The 15,055-nt window shown below is 43.9% G+C and overlaps 1 protein-coding gene across 5 annotated transcripts in view; it reads left to right on the top strand.

Moving 5' to 3' along the window:
* The window catches only part of LOC124551340 (glycogen synthase kinase-3 beta), a 329,510-nt gene that overhangs the window by 118,223 nt on the left and 196,232 nt on the right, over nt 1-15,055 (top strand). The window contains exon 1 of one of the 5 annotated variants that reach the window (XM_047126368.1): nt 604-786. The exons of the other annotated variants lie outside the window; for them this stretch is intronic. The gene's annotated coding sequence lies outside the window, so the exon portion shown is untranslated. Of the gene's footprint in view, nt 1-603; nt 787-15,055 lie in introns of those variants that run through there. 5 annotated transcript variants of the gene reach the window in all.

Here is a 15,055-nt window from a genome sequence, read left to right on the forward strand (position 1 = left end):
TATTTCTATCCCTCAATTTCTATGTGTCTCTTTTTTCCTGCCTGTCTTCCCGTTTCTGTGCCTCTGTTGCTATGTCTGTCTCTCTCTCAATTGCGATGTCTGTAGGTTCTCTCTCCCTCCCTCCCTGGCGGCCGTTGCCACCTTCGTCCCACCCATCAGCGATCACAAAGCGTGATTCTCGAGTGTGTATTCGATTCCTTTTTGATTCTCAAGAACAGGCCTCTCGATTCTGTTCAACACTAGGATGATGATATTTGAAGGCTAACTAGAGTTTACAGTTACGCCGCTGCCAGCGTGCAGTAGGGGTGCGCGGCAGTCGCAGAAACACGCACGGTAGAGCGTGTCGAGGCCGGCGTGACACGACACGAACCGCACAGTGGAAGCGTGACGCTGGTCGGAATTGGCGGGTCGCGCATGCGCTCTAGCCGCGTCGTGTCGGGTGGCCGTGGTGCAGGAAGGCGGCGCGGGTCTGGCGTTCTTCTGGGCGCCAGCTGGGGCTTGAGACCTCCAGTCGTGGTGGAGGGGAGAGCCGGCTGGGCCCACGCACTCGTTCCTCGCTGCGACTCGAGTCGTCCGCCGCGCTCCACCGCCTGCTGTATCCGGGAAGGCGGACGGCCGGCTGCTAGCGCCGCTCGCGTGTTGCGTCCAGCAGGTACGACCACCTGCCCGTGGCTCGCGATCGTGTGCACCCGTCATCGTGACTGCTCCTCTGGATCTTTCTCGTGTGCGACTGTCAAAGTGAATGTTTATTCTGTGGTGGTGAAAGCGACACCTTCAACACTAGAGGTAATTGGAAAACTACAAGCGCCGGTCAGTGCTGGAGTGCTCCCGTTGGTAGCGGTTATGGTTCAGTCGTGGTCATTAGAGATTTGTCGTCGAGATTATGGGGTCACTGAAAATATAAGTGACATCCTCCAGTCCCGTGTGTCTTCATATTTATTATCCATATTTCGCAGTTGATAATGTAACTGCACGATATACATGGGCAGTACCAGTAAAAAGAGATGCCTACATTACTACATACGTACCACAAGGTAGAGTATATCGAAAAATGAGACAGTACTTCAATACTGAGCAGTACACTCTCAACCTAAGGTTCGGATAAATGCCTCACAGGTTTCTTACCGCGTAAGTTTTGTATGCAGTCTCAAGGTTTCGACGACTTCCTCCACTGTCATCTTCAGTCGTGTGGTACATCATTTAGTTGGCCGAAATACTTCGAGACGTCATGGCGTCTATGACGGATGAAAATTGGTAGCCATATTAATTTCGTTACATGGTGGCCGACAACTTCTGTTGCTTCTTAGCTTCAAGCGCCCATCAAAGATACCGAAATAATCACTAGTAGCCGGCCGGGGTGGCCGAGCGGTTCTAGGCGCTACAGTCTGGAATCGCGCGACCGCTACGGTCGTAGGTTCAAATGCTGCCTCGGGCATGGATGTGTGTGATGTCCTTAGGTTAGTCAGGTTTAAGTAGCTCTAAGTTCTAGGGGACTGCTGACCTTAGAAGTCAAGTCCCATAGTGCTCAGAGCCATTTGAACCAATCACTAGTAGCGTATGGAAGTTCTGTGACTTGGTGTTGTGTCCATGATAATTTGGTGAACTGCATTAAGTATCGCACGGCTTACAGTAACTCCTGATTATGTCGAAAGCTTGGGACTGACTACAAATCTAACGCGACAAGAAATCGGCGAAGCGATTATCAAAGAATGTCGCCGCCAAAAATTGCGTTTTCAAACCCAAGGTTTGGTTTGAACACAGTAGTACTTTACTTGACACGGTCGTATTACTTTGTGGTTGTTTGCCCATTCCTTCCTCCGACCATCGACTTATTGACCCGCCTATGTATAGGAAGACCTACAGTGTGACATGCACTACAAACTACTTTGCAGCTTGACAGTTTTCATATTAAGATGTGAAAAAAGGGATGTGTCTACGTTAAATTGTATGTCCGCTGTAAATGACTGTGTCAATGTATTAGACCGTCGGAGGAAGGAACGGGCATTGCATCTGTGATAGGGTCGTGTCTAGTTGAGTACTGTGGTATTCAAACGTTCGTTTGGATAGAGGCTATCTTTCCGTGCTAGTTACGTATAATCGGCCCTTTGACACGCTCTGTTGGTTGAAGGTCTTCTGTAGTTTCACATACATTAGAGTCCCATCAGGTTGTCTTCTTTTCTTATCTCTTTGAATTCAGCAGGTAAGTCCCTTGGATCGTCTTCCATCCATTCGCCTGGGTACATGTCCCGCCTATATAATTATCATTGCAGCTATAATGTCATTTTCAACTTCAGTACGTTCTTTGATCCAACTGTTGCTTGTCTGCCACCTCTATTTATTTCGAACAAGCACGCTCGATTGCTCGCTGGGAAAAACCTGAATTATTCATCCGTTCAATGTCCACGTCTCGCTCCCATAATTAAAAACCTACTAATGCATCTCTACAATCGGAAATGTGTTACGAAAATTCTGTTTAGTATCCGAGAAGTGTGTGTACTCGTATCTGATGGAGACGCCCTGCATTATTGTCAGACTGAGTGGCTGGAGGTGACAGATACCAAGCTGTGAAGTCCACAACATAGCTGTGGCAAAACTGTATTCAGTCACAAAAATGTCACGAAGATGTTATGAAGCTTGCTATGAACAGACGTGGGACAGGACACTGACCTTCGACGCGTGGCTTCAGCTACCAGCGAGAGGAGGTAGCATTGTGGAGTGCTCGTCTTATGCAAGTAACAGTTAAAGATCCCCCACTGAGGGTATAGGCGTTCTCTTGTACAGGCGACGTCGAGAAACGTGACAAGCCTTCCAAATTTTTTATGACTATCCACTCATATTGCACATTTAGTTTGTTCAGGACACCGTAATGCACGTAAACCAGACCATTGAGTAGTTGGAGAGAACGGATTGCGGGACATCCATGGAAACCTAACTTAACCCCACTGGCTTCATCTCGTGTCGACAGTTTACTCAAAATCTGCTGTCGTAGCATTTGTTATTGCACGAGTACAGCACCATATGAAAAAGTACGCGCATAAACCACATATTTCAGAAAGTGTTATTACTACTACTACTACTACTACTACTACTACTTCTTTGTGAATTGACCTCTTAATATCACGCAAAACTTCTGCTTCAGACGGTCGCTATGTTGTTGCTTTTGTTCTACCATCTACGTTCTTCGTGTTTTTGTAGTTCGTCTTTCGACTTAACATCCTTTCAGTCTTTTTGTTCTGTTTCGAAATTTTTCCCATTCCAGCATGAGGACTTCCGGGATGTTGGACCTCTCAAGGTTTTCTCTAGCTTCTTTAATCCACGTCGTGGTGTGTTCCTGTTATATTTGTTATGATGGTGTACTTATGTCCGTTCCGTACAAGTCCACGAAATACCAGGCTCCTTTTACGTGTGGTCTCAGATCTCCACATTCTGGTAGACTCCGTTGTTGCTCTAAAGTTCCCAGCCGGCCCAAGTCTGGATTGCACCCATTATCTTCCGCAGATTCTCCTTTACAGGCTCTTCAATTTCTTATATACAGATTGTAGTAGATTGAGAGGCATTCACTGGCAATATAGGCAATCTATTTTGACCACAGTATTGTGGTCTCTGAGTTTGGTATTGCAGGACACACTTTTTGTTGTAAAAGGCTTTAGTCAGCCTGTATGCTCACAAAATTTTTGAGACCCGATCGCATATTGTTGATTTTTATTATAGGCGAGGAATAGAATCGATGAAGCACAGTCCACTATTTTTTAGATAATTCGCATTTCCGTGCATCTGCTTGAGTTCAGGATTTCAGTTTCTTGCGTAATATTTCAGCTATTGATCTAATAGTATTCAGTAGCTTTTGCGAGTCGGGAGGACGACTGTTCAAATCCACGTCCCGCCATTGAGATTCAGGCTCACTACGATTTCGACTGAAGCAAATTCCTAGATGGTTCCCTTGAGGAGGTCACTGCCCATTTGCTTTCTGTCGCTCTCCAGTTCCGATCATTTGCGCAATCTCTAATAACCTCGTCGCCGAAGGGGCGTTAAACACTAATACCGTGAGCTATATTCCGAGCCACGTTCGTAGTAGGTTTGCTGGATCACTGGATCCCTTGCTTCTCTCGCTCTTGAGCGACTCAGTCTTAAGGAAATCGCACACGTGTGAAAGGCCGTAGAGCTAGGCCTACAAGAACGTCAATCATCAAATACAGGAAATAAAAATGTTGGTGGGGTATTGGAGTAGATAAGGTGCAAGCCTCATCTTCGAAAAATGTCGTGATTTAGCTGCTCCGTTTGACAGTTTGCCTCGCCCATGCTGTAGTGTGTGTGGAATTGTGAGCAGTCTGCGAAACAGCGAAGAATAAAACATCCGCTGCTAAATTAACCGTGCAGTTGCCCACGAGCTAATGAAAATTTAACGACCTCCTGTTTCCGACTTAGCACGTGGGTGTTCCTACATGGTAGTATAAGGCACCGACTCGTCTAGAAGTAACCTTCAGACGAAATTTAGCCGAAATCGTATGACAAGTAATTCCGTGGAGTAAAAGCACATTAATGGCAAAGTGTGCTGACCATGTTCAGTATTCATGTATGACCAAGAACAAAAGGCAAGTATCAGCTATTTCTCCATTAAACATGCACCCGCAGCGGTGACAAATATTGTTTTAAATGGTTGTGTACAGCTTGCAGCTCTCATATTTTCCTTACTTTTGTACTATCGTACAACACTGATCTGGCGCCAGATACTTGAAAATCGCCTGAGACCGAAAATGCACAGTAGTATAAAGAAAGAAAAAAATGACTGCAGGCGGTTCCATATCAGCCTTTTTATTGTTCGTGTGGTAGTTGAACGAATGTTGGTAGTTCAGGGTGTAGCGTCGGAAGCAAACTACTAAGACTTCTGGCCGGCTTAAAGTACTTAAACCGTTTTAGAGAACGTATTGAATCGTTAAAGAGTATGGCACCATCGCCTGATAATACGTAGTACGATACAGCTACTCATCGTGGGATTACGCACACAGTTACATACACGTCCAGTTTACAGTATCCACTATTTTGTAAGTTTTATCATGCGAGAATAGCCGTGACGGAGAGAAATTAGAGTCAACTCATGAACAGTGTTAATTGCTGATCGCCATACCACTCAGACGAAAATAATGAGAAATTTAAATGGCGCCATGGCGTTGTCACACGTGCAAGTTCTGGAGTCTCTGACGCCTGTCGTGTGGAGGTGACTGAGGAAGTTTCCATGACGGAAGTACATGTATAAGTTATTCGACCTGCATCCTATTTGATTTTAAGACTTCGACCTCGCCATGTGTGTTTCCACTTCAGTTCTTACTCGAATAAGGCCTGAGTGGATGGGATATAAGATGCGATATGGCAATAGCAAGAATATTATTTCTGAAAAACACTAATTTTAAGTGTTACGAAGTCCTTCGTCTTGAGTGTAACCTCGTACGAAAGTGGAAGTGGACGATTGACAGTTCAGACGAGAGGAGTACAAAAGCTTTTGAAATATGGCGCTACAGAAAATGAAAATCAGATGGATAGATTTGGTAACTAATTAGGTGGGTCCGAATAGAATTGGGGAGAAAAGAATTTTATGACACGATCTGACTAAAAGATGTGTTCCGTTGACAGAACATTTTTACATTTCATACGTGTGCCTCACATCCGTGCAGCTTGTGCCAGTACGTACTGTGGTTGCCCGAAATAATTATTAGGAACGTCATCACATTTTGATTTTTCCCTCGCACTGATACACCCCTTAAGCACTGAAATCACTGACAAGAAGACAGGACAGGTAATAGGGCATTTGATATGAAATCAGGAGACAGTTTGCATGGTACTTCAGGGAGCTGTAGAGAGCAATGACTGCAGGAGAAGACAGAGATTGGAATACATTCAACAAAGAATTGTGGATGTTGAGTGCAGGTGCTTGAGACGAAGAGATTGGCACAAAAGAATAATGTGTGGCGGGCCGCATCAGAAGAGTCAGAGCACTTTATTATTATTATTATTATTATTATTATTATTATTATCGGCATTGTTATGATATTGGATCCGTTTTACTGTGAGCGGCTGGACGTTCTTCCTATAAGTGTACCCCATCTGTCTGTCACATAAATGTTTTCTAAATGTTTGCGTTGTAAGCATCTGAGGCGTAACATGGATACCAGTCCAGTATTCGCCTAGATGCAAGAAACCGCCTAAAAACCACATCCAGGCTGGGCGGTCGTAGTCGTCAATCCGCTGGGGCCGGCGCATCTCGGAGGGATCAGACCAGTCAGAATACCGATGACAAAAAAGATTATTTTTGTTGTGGTATAGCATGATAGTGTCAAAGGGGGAAGTTAGGTAATTCCTTAATGATGTCAAAAACTGCCCAAGCAGGAATGTAAACGGCTTAAGACATGTCTAATGAGCAAATCGTCGTCTTGGGATAGCATGTCGAACCTTATAGTAGAGGCGGCCACTGTTGGTGATCCGCGTACTTAAAAAAAAAAAAAGGCTTTGGTACGATGATACCGAGAGAAAGTTTACTGATGGTCCGTGCAGCCATAGTCAACCATCATAAGATAAGACGACGTTGAAGCAATTTCGGTACTTCTGATATTCTGTTGTTCTGATGCTAAACTCGTTTTGCTGTCCTATGATTTCCTTCAAGAGCACAAGCATGGTAGTGGAATTAGTACCGGTTTTGTACGCCGGTGTCTCATATCCTGACGCTTTAGCTCTGTAATGCAAATTTTCGTAATACGCAAGTATAAATACGACCATCACGTGTGGGATGTTAGCTATGCAAATATTGGAGAGAGAAAAAAAAATCTCAGCTGCTCGGTTGGCTTGTCAGCCACCCACGGCACTGAAAACTTGACTTAGGTTTCGGTTAGGTTAGGACCTAGTAGCACAGCTTAAATCGTTGCGAGAAGAAGAAGAAAAAAAGGGATATTTTTGACAACCGAGGTCATGTGCCTTGTGCTGTGATTGGTTGACGAAGTTTCACGGCTGGATGACAACCGACAGCAGACCGAGCAGTCGCCATGATTATTTCATTGATTCCGAAGCTAACATGCCATATATAGTGGGTTTCGTATTACGACATACACTGAATTACAGATTTCTCCAAAACGCAGCATTTCGAGTACTGTTGGCTGTGCTAAAGTGTCCGGAAATGGACGCCTATAAAACCGGTTCAGTGAAACTTGACAGCGTTCCATGTTTGTCTTCAACAAGTACCCGCATCGAAACCTAAGTGCTCCTCCGAAGACCTTTTCCGGTGTCAGCGTTACGCCGTGAAGGTGCCATCAAATGTCAGTCGACCATAGCGCCTGTGTAGTATTCGATGATAATGACTGGTTTTTGGGACACTCAACTGCGCGTTTATCAGCGCCCGTACAAATTCCCAGCCTTTGCTCAGTCCAGTCTCGCCACTTTCATGAATGATGATGAAATGTTCGGGACAACACAAACACCCAGCCATTTCCAGGCAGGTGAAAATCCCTGGCCCCGCCGGGAATATAGTGTTGGAGTGGCGGCAGACGGCTTCAGGGGGAAGCAGTGGCGTTAGACGACCGGAAAGCTACACCAATTGGATGCGGCGCAGATGGCTGCTGACGACAGGCGATAATTATGTTTGTCACCCGAGGCGTCTGGAAATACCGTTTGCGCAGCCGCCGGGAATATGCCCGCTCCCCAGCCGGGGAGAAGCGGGCGTCGCGGCGAGCTGTTCAGTCGGAGGGGCGTGGTTCAGATACATGTCCTGGTGTGGCTTTACGGTGTGCCCTGAAACTTTAGGGTCGAAAACATAATACATTAGTTAACGGTTTTCATTGCCGCAGTGTTGTACATTTTATGAGTGGACATAAACAGAAACAACAGGAATTTACTGCGTTAACGACCGGTTAAAAGTCACTCAGTAACGTATTACATCATAAAATATGCTGGGGTTAATAAAATCTTATTGTACAAAAATTCAGCGATGGCGCATATATGCCATTCTTAGTAGTATCTGCGCGTGCTACATTTTTAGTGGCGTCCACTGGCACTGTGATTGTGATTGCAATTGTCTTTACATAAAGCCAGTACAACCAACATCGTTAATACCGGTGTACGTCACACATTTAAAATTACATGTAATTCCACATATTATCGCACGCGGCTTACACTTTACGACCGCACAATGGTTGACGTGGGCAATGGAACTCCGAAATACGCTGTTACAAAGGGCTTATGCCAAACTACACAATTATATAGGGTAAACATTAATAAAGCCGACAAACTGCAGGAGCGGATTCCTGACTGGAAATCGAGGAAGAAGGCCCTATGAATGTGTTCCGGAAAATGGTGTGCGTGCAACGACAATAGATCGTCCCGGAACACAATATTGAGTTACTTGGCATCCACGTCACAACAGTCGTTCAGCGTGGCCTCCGTGATAGCGGCTGTCATGCAGCACACACATAATCTTACTTTGGCTTACACCGTGTTGGCGGGTCACTGTCCTGGAACTTGTACAAGGGTTCTCAATATGCTGTAGAACGCGGTCCTCCAGATCTTATGTACGCACAGTCACCCCATTCCTGTCCGTTCGTCTGTCTGAAAGGACAAATGATAACACAAATCCTCAAACCGGAGAAGACTACATGTGTCAATTTTAACCGTACTCGTCGAAGTTTTAACCAACCAGTGCTCCCAATGGTGGACAATATTTCAGTTTTCAAGAAACTGTGCGCCTTTTGGGTTTATTGTTTGCTTCGAAATTAACTTGGCTCCCATACATGAAAGGTCTACAAAAGAGCTTCCAGTCATTCAATATTTTGAAATGCCTTATCGAAAAAACATTGGGAGCTGACAGGTTCCACCTCCTGCAGTTTGAGGGCGTTTGTTCGATCACGTTTACTATACGGCAGCGTGGTCTACGGATCAGCCCGTACTTCTTACCTCAAGACGTTAGACGCTGTCCACCATGGGGGCATTTGGATATCGACAGGGTCCTTTCGTACCAGCCCAGTTCCGCGTCTGTGTTCAGAGGCTAGTGAACCACCACTCTGGATTCGTCGACATACTAAAATCTCCGCGTCACCACAGTCATTGGTATATTAGTGCGATGGTCAAACCCACCTTTAAACTGCTGTTCAGGAATCGGCCCCATGCGACCAACTCATTTGGGATACTTGCTATAGACTCTCAATGATCTGGATCTATCAGACATCAAAATACACCGCCAGGGATTAAATGCACTGCCGCCTTGGTGTTTTCAGAGGCCCAAAGTGATTTTATGCTTGATACAGTCCAAAAATCTCTTACTTCAGATTATGTTTTTACAACTCTATTTCGTCCATTTTTCGTCTGGCCATCCTGATTTAGGTTTCCTGACTAAATCGCTCCAGGCAACTGCCGGAATGGTTCCTTTGGAAAGGGTACGGCCGACTTCCTTCCCCGTCCTTCCCTAATCCGAAGAGACCGATGACCTCGCAGTTTGGTCTCTTCCCCAAAGAACCCAACCCCTCGTCCATTTTAAGTACGTACCACAGTTTTATCGTTGTTTATACAGATGAATCCCAGCAAGAGACTGTCCTCGGTTATTGTGCTGTTTTCCCCGATAGGGTTTTTAAAGTGCATCTTCCGGAACAATTTACTAATTATGATGCGGAATTATATGGCATTCTGATAGCACTGGAGAGGATTCGCAGGCATCACCGTACAAGGTTTCTTGTCTGTTTAGACTCGCTTTGTGCACTACAAGGACTTCATCAGATGTATCCAGTAGACCAGCTGATTCAGTTCATACGTGACTTACAGCGGCTCCAACACCGTGGCAAGGAGGTGATCTTCTGCTGGGTACCTGGTCACATTGGGATACAGGGAAACGGCATGGACGACAAAGCCGCCAAGGAAGCATGTCGGGATGGTGCCGTCCATCAGTGTCCCATCCCGTTGCACTCCATCATCTTATTTTCTGACACACACATCATGCATAAATGGGAGACTGAGTGGTCGCAGGTGACAGGAAACATACAGCGGTCACTCGGATCGACCTCACAGGAATGGCGGACTTCATGTCAGCCTCACCATTGGTGGAGGTTCTGCTTACCATACTGCGCATTGGACATAGGCCTTTGACACATGGCTTCCTCCTCTGGCGGGAGGATCCACCACTCTTTGAAGTTCGTGGAGTGCTACTTTCAGTTGAGCACATTTGACAACGTGTGTTCTGCATACCGACATTAAGGCAGCCTCAGTGTCGATGGTGATCTACTTACCATCCTCGCAGGTACGATTCCAGTGTTGAAAGAGTGGTGAAGTTTGGTGAACTGTCAAGCCTCATCCCTAAATTGGTGGGGAAGGTAGGCAGACATAATTCACTATAAACTGCTCTGCATGTAGGGACACCCTTCGTCCCCACTCATGAGAGTGGCATGCTTTTTCGTCAGGGCGCTGATGACCATGATGTTGAACACCACTCACCTCACCTCAAATTATAATCATATTATCATCGACTCAAAGAAGCGGATAAAAACAACGCTGTTGGTGATTTCTCAACGTTTGGCACGTCTTTTTTAAGACCGGCATCAATGGTCCCAGTTTAATGGATGTGAATCTAAATACATTAAAGTATCTAAAGTTCCAAAGACATGCTGCTAGCACAGGTGCTGGAAGACATCACACTGCACCTAAGGCATTCAGCGGGGTGCCAACATGACGGATGCCTTGCTTTTTCAAAGAGTAACGTAATGTATTTCGTTAGGGCAGTTTTATATGAAAAGAAACAGAACAGTTTATGAAGCTCTGAGATTTTTTATGTACCAGTTTAAATTCTTATATGTACAAGGAATCTAGACCAATGATTTTTAACGACCGAATGTATTGAAATGCGTTCTACGCCGCAGGTATTAATCCCTAGTTAAGGAAACCAGCTTAGTGCCTTACTGTGGCCTGGTAGTTATAAATTGATAGATGAGATTAGTTATGAGGTGCGGTTTTCCGAAATTTATTACTGTGGTTCTTGCTTTTCGTTTTAACAAGAATAATTACTCATACACCAATGGCACGCTATTGAAAAAAGGCTTATGACCACCCGACAATCCTACATACGTACGTACATACAAGATCAGAAGAAAATGTATTTAATTTTGTCAACTTAGAAGGCTTCCAACCCCCCCCCCCCCCTCTCCGCTTATTCGTTTGGAGGGTGATCATCCAAAGAGTAAATGACCTTCATCGAAGCAGTCGTTTCGTTTTTATAGTTGGACACCTGGACAGGCTTGCTTTTCGTTCTCGTACTTCCTAATTTTGGGAATTAACACCTCGCTAACACGTGCATGACGTTAACACTTCCTGACACTCGAAACGTCACATTGTCCAACCTTGCACAGCTCATATTATGTGGCGAACGTTCTCAGGTATACGCTTGCCCGGCTGACAACAGATAATCAGCCCCGTATCATTAGTTTCTTCGGCGGATGATCACATCAAAAGGCGGTTTATATTTCCTCACTTTCTGGCCTGCCCGGCTGACAACAGATAATCAGCCCCGTATCATTAGTTTCTTCGGCGGATGATCACATCAAAAGGCGGTTTATATTTCCTCACTTTCTGGCCTGACTGCCGTTCAGAACTTGTCCTCCTCCACCACTCGCAAGTTACCCGTCTTCACAATTTCGTCTCCGAAGTTAAGTTTCATATGTTTTACACCCAATCTCTCTGCGATGCTGGTAAACTGGGTAGCCGTGGTGTTCCTTATGGTATCGTTAACGTCAGTACCGTTAATTTTCTACATGCGTTTCCCAATATGAGCGTGGAGACATTGCTCATTGAGAAGTGTGTAAGCAAACACTGTTCCCATCTTTATACCTAAATGAAACTAGAAGAAAGCTAACTACGCGTTATGTTGTGCACTGTTACCAGTGTTGCTGCTGTGACTGTATTGCTTTGTAAAAAATAGAGAAGTCTTCTGTCGCACATCTCGATTTTTATTTCCATACAAGGTGCATTTCGAGCCCTAGGGAATTATCTTCAAGTGTTTGAACAGTCTACATAATTTTTTGAAAAAAAATTACATCTGGTCCTGTTAAAGAGCACATAGGAATAGTACAGCATGTAACATTATGTCTACAATTTTTTCGGGACTAAGAACAAAGACTTGAATTACTGTTCCCAGCCATAATTATACTTTTTAGGAATGGTGTCAGTAGACTATATATAAACAAAATTCAAACAGGTCGAAATACGAATTGGAAGGTCATAAATTTCCACGTATACACAGAAGTTGCTATTAAGAAGATGTTACATTATTATTCGTACGCAGGTGTCATTCGAAAAAGAAATTATTTGTGGAGGTATCAGATGTGAGATTCCGCAGTTTATTCGTCTAATTTGTAACGCTGATGCGTAACGCTATTTATAATGGTTCTAGGATACTAAGTTATGTATTTTCTGTGCGGACTACTATTAGGCTGATGAATGTGCTATAAAGGATGGGGTCGGGCTTACAGCCTTGGGTTGCAATTTTTTTATGCTGCTGCTTGGTATATTAACGTACTATATTGTTCCTGTGAGTAATGCTAAGCACGTTACCAGCGTATATATGTAACGTGACATAGATGTATATGCGGAAATTAATCTGCTGTTTAGTCTTTCGCTTATCATGCCGTAAAGAGTTCCATGTGCTTGATTCTTTCAAGTTTAGTGTGAGCTGCAAAGCAGAATGATTGAAGTGCACGCAAGTCGGCTAGGTCTTTCTGAGGTGTTATTGGTTCGGTCGCCCTTTTTCCGAACTCGCGTGACTCAAAAGCATTACTTAACTGCCTGCGCGCTGGTAATTTATTTACCAAACCGGATATAGTTACTCTCCTCAACTTGTAAACAACTGTTCCGTCCGTATTGTTTCTAGAAGTATCGTAAACTAGAAATACACAGAGTAAGACGACAACGCGATGTACACCCGACGGAAATATATTTTTGCCTCATTTTTTACTATTAACGTTTAAGTTACAGGCCTCACATGCAAGAGGTTGCGGTATAAATCTCATCAGGTGCTTTGAAACTTTTTATTTTGAAATCTTCATCGAAACGACTTCGATCATTATTTTTATTCAATTAATTGAGGTAAACGAGGTTTATTTCTGTTGCTTTGTCACATCATTTAAAAAAATGTATTAACTTCTTCAAATTCTTATTTTCTCTTCCTATCATTCTCTTCTCCATTTAGAATCATTGTGCTTGTGATTTTAATTATTTTTATGTATTAAATTCTATTTAATTTCTTCCATTTTATCATCCTGTTTTTTGTCCATGCTCTTGCATTAGTCATTTCTGTTCTTCACTTTGTTTGGATTTCGTTTTATTTATCATGCATTCTTTCGTTTACTCTTCATTTGCGTTAAATTATTCGTCGTCGAGCAAGAATTGTTTCAAATGCTTTTATAACGTTAACCATCCAAAAAATGTGCATCTTGCAAAGAAAAATACATCCGACACAATTGCAAAGTTTGTGTAAAAAGATTTTTTAACCAATAGACTGGCAGTTTCAAATATTTAATTATGATAGATAAATAAAAATAATTAAGTTCACCTGCACAAAGATCGCAAGTGGATAAAGAATGATAGAAATGACAGCATTTGTAAAATGTGACAAAGCAATAGACATAAAATTGAATCCAGTTAATTGAATAAAAGTATTGATCGAGGTCATAAATTTCAAATCACCTGACAATATTCGAACCCATTGCTTTATGTGCATGAGGATTGTACTTGAACCGCTACTGCGCAATCTATGTTTTAGGCGTCTCTATTTTAAAGCTGAAGAGCGTCATGTGATAATACGAAATTTTTTTCGTCAGTGAACAAATGAGGGCCCACCAGGGTGAACGACAGCAGGGATTGATAGCTGCGGCTTCTGCATCACCGCACAGGTGGTGCGAAAAAGTCTATCCTACGGGCGGGGACCTCTCCTTATTTTGTGCACACTTTGGTACGCAACATACCATTGTAGATCCAATAATTTTAATTAAGGCATAACCTACAAATTATGACTTCCTTTGAAAAAATTAGCATTAGTACAATTTACGATCGTTTAGTAGCAAAGAAAACAACTCCCCCCCCCCCCCCCCCCCAACCCTCCGTAAGGATTCACTGCAAACTACTACTTCTCGCCGCGCCCGATTTGCCGTGCTAGACCGCCTGCAGGGTGGATCTATACTCGCCGGCTAAATTTCGGGGTCAGTTCAGAGACGATTTATTCCGGTATTTTGGTGCAAGGGACCTGTCGTCTCCGGCGGCACCTTACAGAGAAGCTACATTTCGTTTGATTTCTTGTACACATTTATCTTTGGGTCTGTAGTACACTGAAATTATCTACAAAAACAGCGCAAATCTCGACGCTATACGCGATATATGGGAACTAACGTGTCCCATTTGCTGACAAAACTTGCTGTTGAGAACCACATTGCACTGTTTACTTTTGCCCCTCAAGCTTGCATTCAGCGCTGTTCGGTTCTGCCTCGGGTTAGGCAGTGTTGATGTACGCTAAAGTGATAATCAGCAATACCAATAGGTTTGCTGATGTAGAGTTGCACGACGTGCAGCACGTGTATTGTTTCACTGAATGAAATGGAAGAGCGGCTGATGACGCTATGGAGAGCTTTTTTTGCAGCGATGGCCAGCACATCACACCACTTTTGTATATATACACAGGGTGTTTGTAATGAAAGTTCCAGTTTGACAGCGCTGAAAAAATAGAGACTGCTGGTCAGTCTGAACAGAATGTTACCGAAGAAGGGGGAAACGTTGTGGAAGTAAAGAAATTTCTTCCCACCATATGACGTTGTAACCGTCATAACTTAAACGGGGCCGGCGACAAATGAGTCGCAGTACGACGGCTGTGGTGTCAGTTGAAAGTTAAACCAACTGTACTGTGCAGTGTGCATGATCGCAAAAGTTTGGCATTCAACAGTTGTGAGACTGTTAGTTAGGTAAGCCGTTCCACCATTTCGAGATCGTACCCCCATCGGATGGGAAAAAAACTGTTCTTAATTGTCCTCACGGTAAAAACTGCGTAAAAAGC

The sequence above is a fragment of the Schistocerca americana genome, chromosome 9 (genome assembly GCF_021461395.2).
Source record: "Schistocerca americana isolate TAMUIC-IGC-003095 chromosome 9, iqSchAmer2.1, whole genome shotgun sequence".
Lineage (NCBI taxonomy): Eukaryota > Metazoa > Arthropoda > Insecta > Orthoptera > Acrididae > Schistocerca > Schistocerca americana.